Below are 15,082 nucleotides of genomic sequence, written 5' to 3'. Positions count from 1 at the left end.
CCTACGAGTGAAGCAATTTCTTAAGAAAGGAACCATATTTTCAGTGTCGACTTATTAAATGTAATAAAAAACTTTCCAGTCTGTCAGACACACAACAATTTCAAATGCAAGTTAAAACACTAAGCATACCTGTAAAAATCACATATTATATACAAAAAATGACATGTTTCGTTCTTCAAGAACATCCTCTGATTCTATCAAATCACTTAAATTTTGTGCATAATATGTACAGTATAGTTTACGTCAACGATATGGAGTTCTTCTTCCCGTCCTGCCAGAAATGTTTGTGCAATTCATATATCTGGGTCTTTAAAGGAGTTGTGTTTTCAAACTGTGGATGGAGCTTTCTCAAACTTTCCGAAGCTTTGGTCCCTTTTTTTGCCAGAGACTTTATGATGATGTGCTGCGCAATAGACGTGTGTACCTCTGGCATACTGAAGCAAACGATCGCTCTGTGGGGTGTTGACGCATCAAGACCCCTACTCCGGACATCCTCTCAAAGCCATACCCATTTTCATTCACTACCAGAGCTAAATCCTTAGGAATGTTCAGTTTTGCATGTCTGTTAGCTGAATAACCCAGTAAGCCTGTTTGTGCTTGTATTTTACATTTCATTCAGAAGTTAGAAATTTATTCAGTGCTCAGTGGTGCTATAAAGAGTAGTAAATATTTGTTGCTTGATAGCCCACATACGAATTAGGAACATAATCTTGTGGAGTAGACTAGCGTAGTACGTATCTGTACATATTTGTCTTATGATAGCCTAGTTATGGATTTGGAAAAAGTCATGAAATTGCCTACTTACGAAGGCAAAATTAAAATCCTTCAGTAAGTGGACTCACAACCGCATCTTCAAACACATAGAGGCAGCATGAATAATGAAACTTGCATTTTTGAGTTTCGATTCGAATCAGCTGAAGTTTTGCCACATTCAAAATGGCAGCCACGCCATTCTCTCGCACACGGCTGAGTGTAACATCTGAATAATTCATGGTTGATGAGTGTGACCAGAAAACTGTGTTTAATAACCCACTGGTCTGAAATATAAGGCTCCAACTGACATTTGTTAAAGAAACGGTGTAAACTGCACTAATGCATTTATACTATTATTATGCAAATGTTTTCATATTTGTTGTTGGGTGCTTTTTGCATCTTTCAGTACAGTGTTGTTATTTTCTAAGCCCCGTTGGAAAAGCTTTTCATATTTGCTCTTGTGTTTTTCACACGTTTTAATACTCTCCTCTCATCTTTAGAAACTGTGGATATAGCCTCACTGTACCTGCACATACAAGACATAAAATGGAGTCATGTTGAAAAAAACATACCAGGTGTTTCCATATCCCTGCTGGATAGTTTTTATTTATGTATTCAATAGTACATTTTCTCGCTTAACACTTCCTCTTTCCTTGTTCCCTGCAGAAACGTCTTAATGAGGTTTAACTGTATACTGTTCGTGTTAGCTGTCTTCCCTGAATACTTTTGGTAATACTATGTACGTATGAAGACAGGATTCTCTAAAGGACAAACACATACAGGGGTGAACTTATAGCTGGTCAGTTTTCTCCTTGGAGACAACTCATCTACAGCACAACAGTGCATAAAAATATGGCTTTTTTCTTTTTCTTTTTGTTTGTGCTTGTTCTTGTCTTTCCTTTCTGTTGCACTTTCCAATTACACTGAGATAGGAACATATAATATGATCAACACAATGATAGGTTAATGTGGGGAAAGTGAACAATAGAAAGTGAAGATGGAGTTATTAATGAAAACAAAAAATGACATGGACAACCTCCACATCTTCAAATAGATGGGTTATCACCTCTTCAGTACCAAGTCATCTATATCTGTTTCTTCTCAGTCCCCAACGAGCTCATTTCTGCTTTCTAGCTTCATCAAGAAGGTGGGCATCAGCACTTGCTGAGAGACCACCTTGACAGAGCTTCATTCTTGATGGCGGAAGTGTAAAACGGAATAAATCTGCATAAAGACAAGAAAAATGAAGAAGGAAAAAATAGATTACTTCGGGTGTTCAAAGACCAGGAACACTGGACAAATACAACAGGGAAAAAAGGATCCCAACACTTTGCCTGTGTTTTTCCAGCTTTCTTGTATTGTGTTTGTAGTCTTTCAACACCTGTACTCATCTTTATCTTACATCCTTTCTCTCTTCTATGTTTATCTGGCTTTCTTTTTCTTTCTACAAAATTGAAGATCTGTCAAGATGACCCTTCAGTGACTATTGATACGAGGAATTTTATTGTAAGAAATGGATGTAGAAAAAGTGGAATTGATGAGGAGGGAGCGTGTCTGCTATATATTTGTGAATAATCCTCACACTTTTTTCTTCAAAATTTGTTGGCAAAACATTGGGGTGCAAGTAAAGTAAACTCGTGTCCTCATCACAAAGTGGTGCAACTCTTTTCAGGGACACCCCCAATGGATGTGAGCTGCATGTACTATTTTAATCACATACCAGCCCTCCTGCCATTCTTAAATTTCTGGCAATATCAGGAATCAAACCTGGGCCTCCGAGGATGGCAGCTTATAGTGCTAACCGTTACGCTACATAGGTAGACGAGGTGCGGGTATTATTTACATCAAGGTTGGATAAGCAGTAGGATGTGGTGGCGATTACTGTTTCAAGAGGAAGTACAACTAGGCAACCATTCTCTATATAATACTGAGAGAGAAGAAATGGAAGCAATCCGACACCTGGAAAAATGAAGGTATTGGCCAAAGAAAGACAAGGCCACGAAGGGCGTGAAAATGAAAGACTCCCTAGGCCTCGATTGCTGTAATATTGTCGGGGTTGGAAATGAACAAGAGTTGATCAAGAGAGATTGGATAGGATAGATGAAAATGAGGAGCCTGGCACAAGTAAGTGGGAGCAATGCCAGTACTCAGTTAATGGCCCCGTGAACGCCAACCCGAGCTTCAAAGTTCAGAGCCCCTGAGGTCCCTTTTAGTTGCCTATTACAACAGACTAAAGTTCAGACAAAGCTGTTCGCAGCTAAAGAAAATCTGCAGATTATTAAAGAGGCAGTGAAAATTGGTTATCGCTCTGCGGGAGGAATGTACAATATGGACGGCTGTTGCAGTATGTTATTAGATAAAAAATAAAGTTCGTCTTGAATAAACAAACATTAACCGCTGGGCTTTTCGCAGACAATAAGCAAAGTTTCCTGAAATTGAAAACGGGATATGTGACTGAAAAAAAGAAAAGACTGTTTGGATATAGGATCACGAGTGAAACGTACTTGTTGAAAAAAGTTGCAAGAAAGTAAAAACAAAAAATAAAGTATGGGTTTTAGGGTTAGCCATGAATGGCTCACATGTGTTTCTGAGCAAAAAAACTTAGTTTTCATAGGAAAACCAGCATTGTGCAACATCTCCCAGCCAGTTAAGAAGGAAAAAATGTGAATTTCCACAGAATTGATGTAAGTTTTTACCAAAGCTATTTGTATTTACTTTTACAAAGTAGTAATGTAAATCAATATCAGAATATTCTGAAATGCTTCTGGTTTATATTTACAAAGATTATGATGCGGCGAGTTGTCATAATTTTATAACTTTTGTACTGTAGTATGATATGGCTTTTGATATAAGTATTTAACATTTAAGGTATTTATCATATGGCTTATAGTGCCGGGAGTGTCAGAGGACATGTTCGGGTGCAGGTCTTTCTGTTCGATGACCTGCGACCTGTGCGTCTGGGTGTAGGATGGTGATGATGATGATGATACTGTGTAGGGAGAAGGTGAAACCCAGTGTTTGCATGTAGCCTACTCCTGTCAAAAAACATCAAGGGGTCTGTTCAAAGCATTGTGAAGAGGTTTGAAATTTAATCCACGCTTTTGGCAGGCAATCTAGCGATTAGGAATTGTATACTACCACCTCCCCTATCCTGCTGGGCAACATTTTGACGGTGAGCTTTTTTTTTTTTGTTTAGAATTTAATCCAGGCTTTTGGCACACAATCTAGTGATTAGGAATTGTATACCACCACCTCCGCTATCCTGCTGGCCAACATTCTGATGAACTTTTTTTCGGCCAACAGGACTCAAACCGGCTAACCATGGTGCAGACCATACAGACTTTATGCTCTTAATGATCACAGTATTTAACAAAGTTATACAAATACAGAAATCCCTTTTTTCTTCAAAATTTCCCTTTCTAAAATTGGGCTTCATGCATTATTCGATGTCAGGTATTTTTCACAGACATAGGTTATTTGAAGACTGGCAATGTGAAGATGTGGAGATTGTTCTTGTACTTTTGTGGTTTTATACTTGTCCTTGTCTCCACTTTCTGTTACTCCCTCTTCCCATACCGACCTGTCATTGTGTTAAATATCCTATTATGTGTGTTCCTTTTCATGTCCTATCTCTCTGTATATAACTTGATTTGGCACTTGTTCGTCTCCATTGACCTATTGTGTTTGTGCTTGTCCTCCTATGACCTGATGTATATAAGTACACTAACACGATCCCTTTACATTTCATAATACATTTAGTGACAAGTTGACTTATATTGTCTAAAGGAATATTGGGGTATTGTTCTGCATTTACAAGTGTACCATTAAAGTGAAGTATCTGAACTTTTCGCAATAGGGTTGAAAAGCCAAACCTCAGTAATTTTCTAGAACTTAATCATTGCATTGATTTTATGGTATGAACCACCCATCTAGCTATTGACGTCCGAAACGGGGGTGGAGCTTACGGTCAGCTGTTTCCAATATGGCGGCGAGATAGTGACGGAAAGTAAACATGACAGTGATCGGGTGTGCGCCTGTAGGATTTATTAAGTATTCGAAATGTCTTTGGTGTCGTATACGCAACTGTTGAGAGTTGTCGGAGATTTCACGCGTCCATTGGTGGAAGGGGAAGAAATATTCAAGCATAATTACTTGATATGTGTAGGTAAAAAGTTTGAAACCGAAGATGAAACTGGTGTTGTAGCGTTGTGTTTACAATCATCCCACATCGATTCAAAACCGCACAAAGTTAATGTTGTCTTGAACAAGGGGGTGAAAATGTGAAGTACAACTGTACATGTAAAGCGGGTTTGTCTGAGAAATGTTACCGTTGACACGCTGATTCACCTTAACAGTTAAGCTACTGTAATTTTCCACTATTAGAGGTTATGGAGTAATTTCTTGTTGATTTGGTCCATGCCAAAGCCTTAGCCAGGTGACGGGGGAGTTACCTGTTTTGTAAACTGTAATCTTGGGGAAGAAAGAAAATAATAATTCTACTAAGTAAATGTTGTAAAGCAAATAAATCCTAGGCTTTATACAGGCTTGTGTTGGAACAGCCCACATAAACTTAATGTTCTTCCATTTTTACCATCAGCACAAAATTTAGAACTTAGAACCGAAAATAATAAGTATAAAAATTGTAACTACCTACAGAATATGCAGACCAAAGTTGGAAAATTATAATTTAAGAGTAGGCCTACTATAACCTCTACAGTCACAGCTGTTTGGGGTTGAAGAATACTTGGTTTGTCCAATTCTACCAAATAATTAGGTTATGGCTTCTAATTTAAGATGACCGGGCGAGTTGGCCGTGCGGTTAGGATCGTGAAGCTGTGAGCTCGCATCCGGGAGATAGTAGGTTCGAACCCCACTGTCGGCAGCCCTGAATGTGGTTTTCCGTGGTTTCCCATTTTCACACCAGGCAAATGCTGGGGCTGTACCTTAATTAAGGCCACGGCCGCTTCCTTCTCATTCCTAGACATTTCCTTTCCCATCGTCGCCATAAGACCTATCTGTGTCGGTGTGACGTAAAACAAACAGCAAGAAAAGTTAATTTATTATGGAAAAATACTACATATTTTCTTTCATTGTTAGAAGTATTTTATAGGCATTTTTAATGCAGCGCTTAATTACTACCAGTTAAAGATATTACTCACATGTAGATAGTTAATTTACTGTCTGCTGTTACACATATGAAGAAGTTTACAAAGAGCGGATTACATTCTATGTGCGGCACAGAAGTATTAGGCTACAAGTTTATCAGTATTTTTGATGTAGCTAAATCTTTGTGAATACAAATTAGAGACAACAAGTATCAATGAGTACAATAAACAGTAGCGATATCTACGCTGTGGAAAGAAGTCGTCTTCACAAGAATTCAGACTGCACACTGTCATGTATCGCGTAACGCGTTTTCCAATTGACAGTGCGGAAACCTATCTTTCTCTCTGAACTTCTTGTACAGGAAAGTAGTGAACAGATTTCGCATCCGTTTTATACGATTTGCAACCGTATACAGAGCAGTACCTCCTCAAATTTGACAATTTTCTTTCTGTTTCCATCACGACGTCAATGCTTCGCCATGTAAATAAATCTCACCAGTCACTATGTTGCAGCTTCAACATTCTACCGCGTGGTTGCGCCATCCAACTTTTCTGACGTCAATAGCAAGTGGAAGAGTTAAAAAAAAAAACCTATTCCTTTCTCCTCCTCATCCTCCTCTTCCTTGATTCTCCAGTCAAGTAGGTCAAATGCAGGAATGAACAAGCCTCCTCCAGAAATTTCTATCTTGCCACCACAATTTTGAGTTGCTCCTTCCCAACTCATTTTCTCTTATTTTTTATCCAACCATTTCTCAGTCTGCCTGCCTCATGGTCTTCTTCCAGTAATCTTTGAAAGTAGGCCTTCGATGTTTGTAGAGCAGCTTCAAATACCACCGGACTGGGTCAGGATCGAACCTGCCAAGTTGGGCTCAGAAGGCCAACACTGTGATGTCTGAGCTACTCAGCCCAGCAAAATTACGGTAACAGTGGGCCTTACACATGCTGAAATCAACAAATACCGATCTCCTCTGTGCGAGTTGTTTTGCGCGGGCATCCCATTTGTTGTTGATCAGCAACCGTTGGTGTTCACCCGACAAAATTAATTAAATCTCAGCCATAGACGCCCAAGAGAGTTTCGGTTTACTCGGTCTGCCATCTAGTGGGCCTAGAGTAAAACGGAACGTCAAAATTGACGAACAGACAGCCAGATGGCGTCAACTTGAAATGTCTGCACACGGTAGCTGAGGCCATACGATGACGATTATTATTATTATTATTATTATTATTATTATTATTATTATTATTATTATTATTATCCGTTTGTCTCTCCCTGAACTTCAAACTGTGGAGACATCACTGCAACATCCACTTATCACCATACTTCTTTCAGCAATGTCGCAATCGAAATGACTGGGCGAGTTGGCTGTGCAGTTAGGGGCGCACAGCTGTGAGCTTGCATCTGGGAGATAGGGGCTGTACCTTAATTAAGGCCATGGCCGATTCCTTCCCACTCCCTAGGCTTTTCCTATCCCATTGTCGCCAGTAGACCTATCTCTGTCGGTGTGATGTAAAGAAAGAATTGAAATGCATTTGGTTGTTGAAATGGGTACTCTTGCCATATCTGCTCGGTCCTACGTGCTTTGTATATACACTATAAACTGCCCAACACCACAAATGCCTCCTATCGAACAAATATAAAACCTGATCTTGGTTTAACATTGTGTCTCCCAATGCTCACTAATAGCATGTTTGAGGTATCGGGACATAGTATGTACGTACATTATACAGTGTGAATTTTTGTTCGATACACAACTTTTTTTGAGCACTATAAAATTAAGTGCATGAAAAATAGCTTACAAGAAAAAATAGAATTAAAATGGGTTTGAAGAGAGAATGAAGTATAATATATGAAAAGATAAAGAATCTGCAGAAACTTCTTGCCTGTTGTTGCTTAGCATTAGTATATAAAAATGTTTCAGATGTTGGTAGCTACCTCAAATGTAATTTTACCTTCCTGTTTGATGGGACCGAGTGAGTTAGCCATGTGGTTAAGGTCACATAGCTGTGAGCTTGCATTCCAGAGGTGGTGGGTTCGAATCCCACTGTCGGCAGTCCTGAAGATGGTTTTCCATGATTGTCCCTTTTCACATCAGGCAAATGTGGAGCTGTACGGCCACAGACGCTACCTTCCCAATCTTAGCCCTGTCCCATCTTTGCGTTCCCAAAAATCTTCGATATGTTAATGCAATGTTCAAACACTACAGAAAAAAATTTATATAATGGAGTGTATTCAATTTATGCTCTGCTCAATTGTTGAAAAGGTGTGGTAAAGACCTCCCTGACTGGCATCCACCGTACCAACTCCTCATTGAATACAGTAGTAACATTTTTAGAGAAGCATTTTTTTTTAATAGCTACTTCAGCAGCCACCTCTTTAATTGAAATTCTGTTATTGTGAAATAGTTAAGGTACTGGAGAATCATTGGGCATTAATCTGTATAAAGAAATATCTTCTGTGAAATCTTCACAAATTACTGGAACAACCTCGATATTCCTTTATTATGGTATACTTATACAGTGCCTTTTTGATAGTAAATTTTGATGTACAATATCCTCATTTCTTCAGTATATGTTTTTGTGTTATAACCTACAGTCTAGTCATTTGTGTATTTTGTGCTGCTGTAGTTGGTATTGATCTTCCTTCTGTAGGTTTCTTGTAAAATTTTCCCTTATTCTTATAAAGTGTCAAACCTTTCATTCTTGTTGTCTGCTTTCATTTCTTCTTGTACCATGTCCTATTTCAATATTTTTGCATCCTTCCTTTTACCGATTTGTGATCATACTGTGTATTCCATCCATTCTCAGTCTTTTTTTTTTTTTTTTTGTATCAAAGTTTTTCAAGTCTTGTGGTGAGAGTAAAATACAGTAAACCAATATCATTTCAAATTCTCATTAATAGCTTCTCAGCATTACTGAAAATTCTTGTTTGCTTGGAAAATAGAGATTGGTTCACATACTTCAAGGAATGTAATTAGGAGCATGATAGTAGGGTGATATACAACTGAAACTGGTTTGAATGTTTTTGTGGAAAAAAAAGATATAAAGAAGAAACATGCTAAAAATGAAAGAAAAAAAACACGCTGTTAAATTTAATGTCAGGTTTGAACTTAAAAATAATGACGATAAAATAGAAATATGTGGTTACAATTACGAGGCGGTGGGGATCAAATATAAATGGGATTTTATTTTTTATTTAAATTCATTTATTGAAAAACACAAGACAATTACAATTTATTTTTATACATAGTTTCCTGCTTTGGAAATGCATTTGTCCCAGCATATGGGCAGCTTTTTGCAGCCCTCATTGTAAAAAGAACAGGGTCATGTCACCAGCCAGTTGCGCACAGTCGTACACACTCTCGTCATCTTCAAAACGTTGCCCTCCTAGAGCTTCTTTAAGCAGTCCAAACAAATGGAAATTGCAGGGCGATAAGTCCGGGCTGTAAGGAGGATGATCAAGTGTAGTCCAGTGCATTTCCTGTGGCTTGGAGACAGAGCTGCAGTATGGAGCCGCGCATTGTTGTGGAGGAGAATGACCTGTCAAATTGGTTATCTCGTCGTTTGCGGCGATATGCAACCCTTGCCTTGATCAACAGCTCGCAGTAGTAAGCAGCATTGATTGTGAGTCTCTCATGCAAAAATCAATCAGCAAAATGCCTCACTGATAGAAAAATATGGTTGCAAGAACCTTGCCAGCTGACAGTTGAGTCTTGGCTTTTGCTGGTGCTGCCTCCCCTTTCCTCCTCCACTCCTTACTAGCTTGTTTGGATTTGGGAGTGTAGTGGTAGACCCATGTTTCGTCGCAGGGGATGATCCGCCTCAAAAATTCATCACCTTCTTCCGCAAACCTTGCTGTAAGCCTCTGACAAACCTCTAAACGTCTCGACTTCAGATATTCGGTCAAAAGGCGAGGGACCTATCTGGAACACACTTTACGGAACTGTAGGTCGTTTGTGATGATTGCTTGACAGCTCCCATAACCGATTCCGACTTGTTCTGCAATTTCTGATGCTGTCGATCGTCGTCAATAATGTCTTTAATCACACAAATGTTTTCGTCTCTAATGCTGGTCCGAGGGCGGTGATCGTGTTGCTGATCTCCCACACGTTCTCATTCTTCCTTGAACTTTGTATGCCAGGCAAACACGTTTGCTTGACAATGTTTGATCACCGAACTGTGCAGTCAATCTCTGGCAAACTCCCGCTGCTGTAACTCCTTCACGAGCAAGAAATTTTATAATTATACGTTGCACAGTGGAGGGGTGCACCTGTTGCTCCAACATCGTGAGCTCTCCCCACTCCTAACGGTCCCGCCTAAGCATAACAGAAGCGCGGGGCCAGTCCTACCAACTGTTGATGTTCGGGAACAAAAATCCTATTTATATACGATGGACCTTCGTAATTAATAAAATGAATAAAGAAATTATACATTTTAAGAACACCATCATAATAAAACATCAAGGAAAAGCTTTCTTAGGAACATGAACTATGTCTATCAGTATTTACATAAAAAATTGCACACATTTCTTGTGTGGATTAGCATACACTTTCTCAATGAACTTCAATTTTTCATCATTTTTAAACTCTAGCTTCCTTGTTGTCCACAACTGAATGTTCTGCAAACCACTGTGTGCAAGTACAGTTAGCCTAATTTATGTATGTTGTTACACAATTCACTTATGAACGTAAAATTAAGCTCTAACATGTCGGCTGTATACATAAGTACAGTGGGCCTAATTTACGTACTTTGTTACATAGTTCACTTATGAACATAAAATTAAGCACCAATACATCAGATGAGCTACTGTTGTATGATCCAGACAACCACAGCGAAGACTGGAACTGATGCTCCCTGTAGCTGTAGTCTGACTCTAACGTACTACATAATCCGGGGCCATAAAATTAAGTTCTCAACCAAATCCTTACCTAGGGCTGGCGCGTCATATGGCAGCGTGGCCGGGGATGCTAATTTAAATTCCTTGAGGCGGGAGTTACAAACTTACATAAATGTGTTATCCAGGTTTCGTTAGCATGTATTTAATAGGACATGAACCGGGACTTTAGAATAATGGCATAATAGCCAGGTAAATGCAATAGAGAAGGACTTCTTAACCAGTTTCAACTGTAGTTACTGGCTTCTCACCTAGGCACTGCAGTTCAAATACTGGCCTGATATGTGCAAGATTTGGGAAATTAAATGAAATGAAATATCATGCCCTGTGATTCCTGTGGTTGAGAGTTGGTTAGTATGTGTATGCTTCGAAACACAGAGCCAGTGCAATCAGCTATCTAGATCCCTCGACACATCATCGCTTCACTGTTTCAAAGCAGTGAGATTGCTTCACGTGTCGTTTCACGTGAACAAAAACAACAGTTGTTTCGTACATGTTAGCTACATCAATGCTTCAAAACAGTCGTGGTGCTTTATCTTCTCGCCTCAATAGAAACATTGCCCTGAAGATGAGCACTACTCGTTAATAGATGCTTTGTATTGTGAACCGCAGAACAATGTACTGCGCAATGTAAGGTTTTAGTTTTGCACGGAAAAAGGACATTGTGTTCAAAGCAGGGTCATACTGTAACACAAAGATGCTCCCATTTTGTCAAGTACAAATTTTTCCACGCTTACATTTTTAAACTTCAGTTTTTAAGTAGATTTTTAAACTGGATTAAGTCGCGTTGTTACTTTAGATATAATTCGACCTTGGACTCTTCTTAGATTTAATTTTTCATTTTATAATTATTCAAATTAGTTCATTTAGTTTATTAACTGCCTTACTCTGCTTTCAGAACTAGTTTAGGTTGTTTGATAATGTTGCAATTTACAAACTTTGTTTGTTAATGCTCGTAAAATTCTGATTTCTGACTCTTCTTGGATTTCATTACTCATTTTATAAGTATTCAAATTAGTTACTGCTTTAGTGTGCTTTCAATGATCCCTTTTAGTATCATTCTAAGAGTTTAGTGAAGAAGCAAACATATAATATTACTATGTACTGTGCTGAAATCATAATAGGAGTGCAGGAGAACATAAACATGGATCTTAAAGCATTTACTTTTGCAGATGATATAGTTATCTGGGGAAATAGCGAGATGGGAGTCCAGAAAAGGCTGAGTGTCTGGAATGATCATCTGAAAAAATATGAGCTGAAAGCAAGTGCTACAAAAACTGCTGCAATGTCTGTTAATAGACAGAGAAGTAAAGGTAATATAATCTGGAGGGTGTGCAATTGGAAACGGTAAACCATTATCAGTACCTTGGATGCATAATATCAAGTGACAATAGAACACAGCTTGAATTAAATAACCATATTCAGAAGTCCAGTCAATTCTATCAGCAAGTTTGATATCTGCTCAGGAATAAACGAGTGCCACTAAGATCAAAACAAACTCTGTTTTGAACATACTTTGTCCCTATAGTGGAAACATGCACAACTACCAAAAAGGATGACAGCAGACTTCAGGCTTCAGAAATGAAGTTTCTAAGAAGCATGCTTCAAAAGACTAGAAAAGACAAAGTAAGAAATGGGAAGATTAGAGAAAAATCTGGAATAAATCAGTCCCTGAAGGACACCATAACTAGGGCACGTTTGCGATAGTTTGTTCATGTCAAATGTATGACAGAAAGAAGAATTGCACAACAATGGTTACATACTGGGATTACTGGAAAGAGACCTGTGAGGAGATGGCTGGACCAAGTGAAGGAAGATATCACATCCAAAGGAATCAACTGGGATGAAGTCTTGAAGGAGCAGTGGTACATGAATATACTATAATGAAGAGCGCTCATAAACCACATCCAGGAAACTGGAATGGAAACTTGTTGGTAATGATGACTGTACATCATCTATTTATCATACTGTACTATCTGATATACCTGTGCTTCGCTAAAGAATTCTCAGAAAGACTGTCTTCGTGGTTTTCCCAACTAAAGTCAACATAGGTCATTACAAAGACATCGGTAGGAATGTTGCGGATCAAATTAAAAACCGCAATTTTTTTAAAACTTTTAACAAACAGTACTACGCTAAACCAAATAACAATAAGTGAGTTATTCCACCTTTTCAATACAAATTAAATAGTGTTTATTAAATAAACATTTAATGGGACTAGTTTCGACCTATTTAAAGGTCATCTTCAACCATATTGTGTGTAGCACAAAGTCCTTTCCATGTCCTTTCGACTGCAATAACATATTTGTTCAACTCACATTTTACTAAGGCGATATTTTGCATATATGCTCAGTTCTACATCTCATCATGAATGATTTTAAAGTGTATCTACGCTTTGCAGTGATTAGAAGAATATCATAAGACTTCTTCTCCTCTACCACAACAACACTATGCATATGCCCATTTCCATATTTCATCAAGACTGTGAATTTTGAATTGTATCCATGTTCTTGAATACTACAAAGGATATAGATTTCTTCTTCTCGTATATTCCTACAGCTAAGTGAACTAATTTCTTACAACAAATGTGTTTTCAGAAAATTCTATAAACGATTTTTCATAGTGTCAAACTTTGGCCATCTTTAAAACAACTGTATTTCAAATACTTTGTTCTACTTGCGATGTGGTAGAAGATGACCTTTAAATAGATCAAAACTAGTCCCGTTAAATATTTATTTAATAAACACTATTTAATTTGTATTGAAAAGGTGGAATAACTCGCTTATTATTTTTATTTGGTTGAATCAAAATTCAATACGGACCCATAAAATGAAATTCATTTCTCTAAACGGTACTACGCTGCCAGTCTAACCCTCCCAAGTTCCAGAGCTGGAATGGCCAGGCCGCAGACAGTGGCAAACACTCCTCTGCCATTATTTCGTTAAATGTGCACACTGCTCATTCCAATCAGTGCCTCAGAGTAGCGATTGAATAGCTGGAATGCTATTATGAACCAGTGAGTTACGTATCAGCAGTATCAGAAAATGTATGAACGAGAGGAATGGCATGCTAAAGAAGAGAGAGATCCAACTCCCCAGCTACTTCCAGCCAATATTCAGACAGGCTGTTATACTCGGTATGCAGCGGTAATCCCATCTATCAGAGATGAGTGACAGCAGAAGACACAAACCACATCACAACAAACAATAGTAAATGTAATGTTATTGTTGATCAATTTTATGAGCTTTCTATATTGTAGGCCTTCACATTTAGTTCTTTTCTGACTCTGGAATACCACTTTTATCATAGTCGGTATGGTTAAACTGAATAAAACAAATGGTCGGAAATTGTATTCTCTATAACTTTTGTTATGTAGTAATTTTTGATAGGACCAATAACATAGGTTTTTAAAAATTAAATTTTAGGCACATTCCCCTTAACTACCATTTCATCCAGGGTGAATAAAATTATTTATAGTCTAGGCTGTAGCTTCTTATTCCCCGAATCTACGTACCGATTTTCATTAAATTATGTTAACCCATTTTCTCGTGGCTCGGCGTTGATATTGACTGAGCAACAAAAATACAAATTCATGAATATCTCTGTCATCACAGCCGTTACGGTAGAAATGTATAAGACATAAATTATCAGAAATTTAATTCTATATAACTTCAGTTATGTATTATTTATCGATAGGACCACTAATAACAAAAATATTTGAGAATTACATTTTAGGCCTTCCCCCTAAACTACCCTTTCACTCAGCGTGAATAAAATTATTTGTGGCCTAGATTATAGCGACTTATTCTCCAATTTACATACCAGTTGTCATTAAATTCTCTTCAGCCGTTTTCTCATGATGCGCATACATACAGACAGACAGACAGATAGAAATTACGGAAAATTAAGAAGTGTATTTCCTTGTTACTGTGGACACGACCAATACAGAATTCTGAACAATGTACAGACAAAAGTCATATTTTATATATATATATATATATATATATATAGATAGATTTTGTACATTTGCTCATTAAATATTTTGTGACCCTCATATTTTATCATCAGAATGTCGAGCAGCTTTGGTTCATGTTTCACCATGCCATCACGAAACACTGTTTCTCTTGTAGTCCAAGACCGAAGTGTGCCGTGTATCGACACACTCCTTCACTGTGCCATCGCAAGACACTGTCCAAGCACAGTGTATAGAAACACCGTTTCTCTTGCAGTCTGAGGTGGAAGTGCTCCGTGTGTCGACACACTGCTTCATCATGCCATCCCGATTCACTGTCTTGGTACTGCCTATAGGGACACAGTTTTGCAGTCCAAGGCA

At 38.2% G+C, this 15,082-nt stretch overlaps 1 protein-coding gene across 1 annotated transcript in view; it reads left to right on the top strand.

Moving 5' to 3' along the window:
- The window catches only part of Tbc1d15-17 (TBC1 domain family member 15/17), a 115,687-nt gene that overhangs the window by 72,357 nt on the left and 28,248 nt on the right, over nucleotides 1–15,082 (top strand). The gene's annotated exons all lie outside the window — the stretch shown is intronic.

This window comes from Anabrus simplex, chromosome 9 (assembly GCF_040414725.1).
Source record: "Anabrus simplex isolate iqAnaSimp1 chromosome 9, ASM4041472v1, whole genome shotgun sequence".
Classification (NCBI taxonomy): domain Eukaryota; kingdom Metazoa; phylum Arthropoda; class Insecta; order Orthoptera; family Tettigoniidae; genus Anabrus; species Anabrus simplex.
The sequence above is the reverse complement of the archived record's forward strand: the minus strand, read 5'-3'. Positions and strand labels throughout refer to the sequence as shown.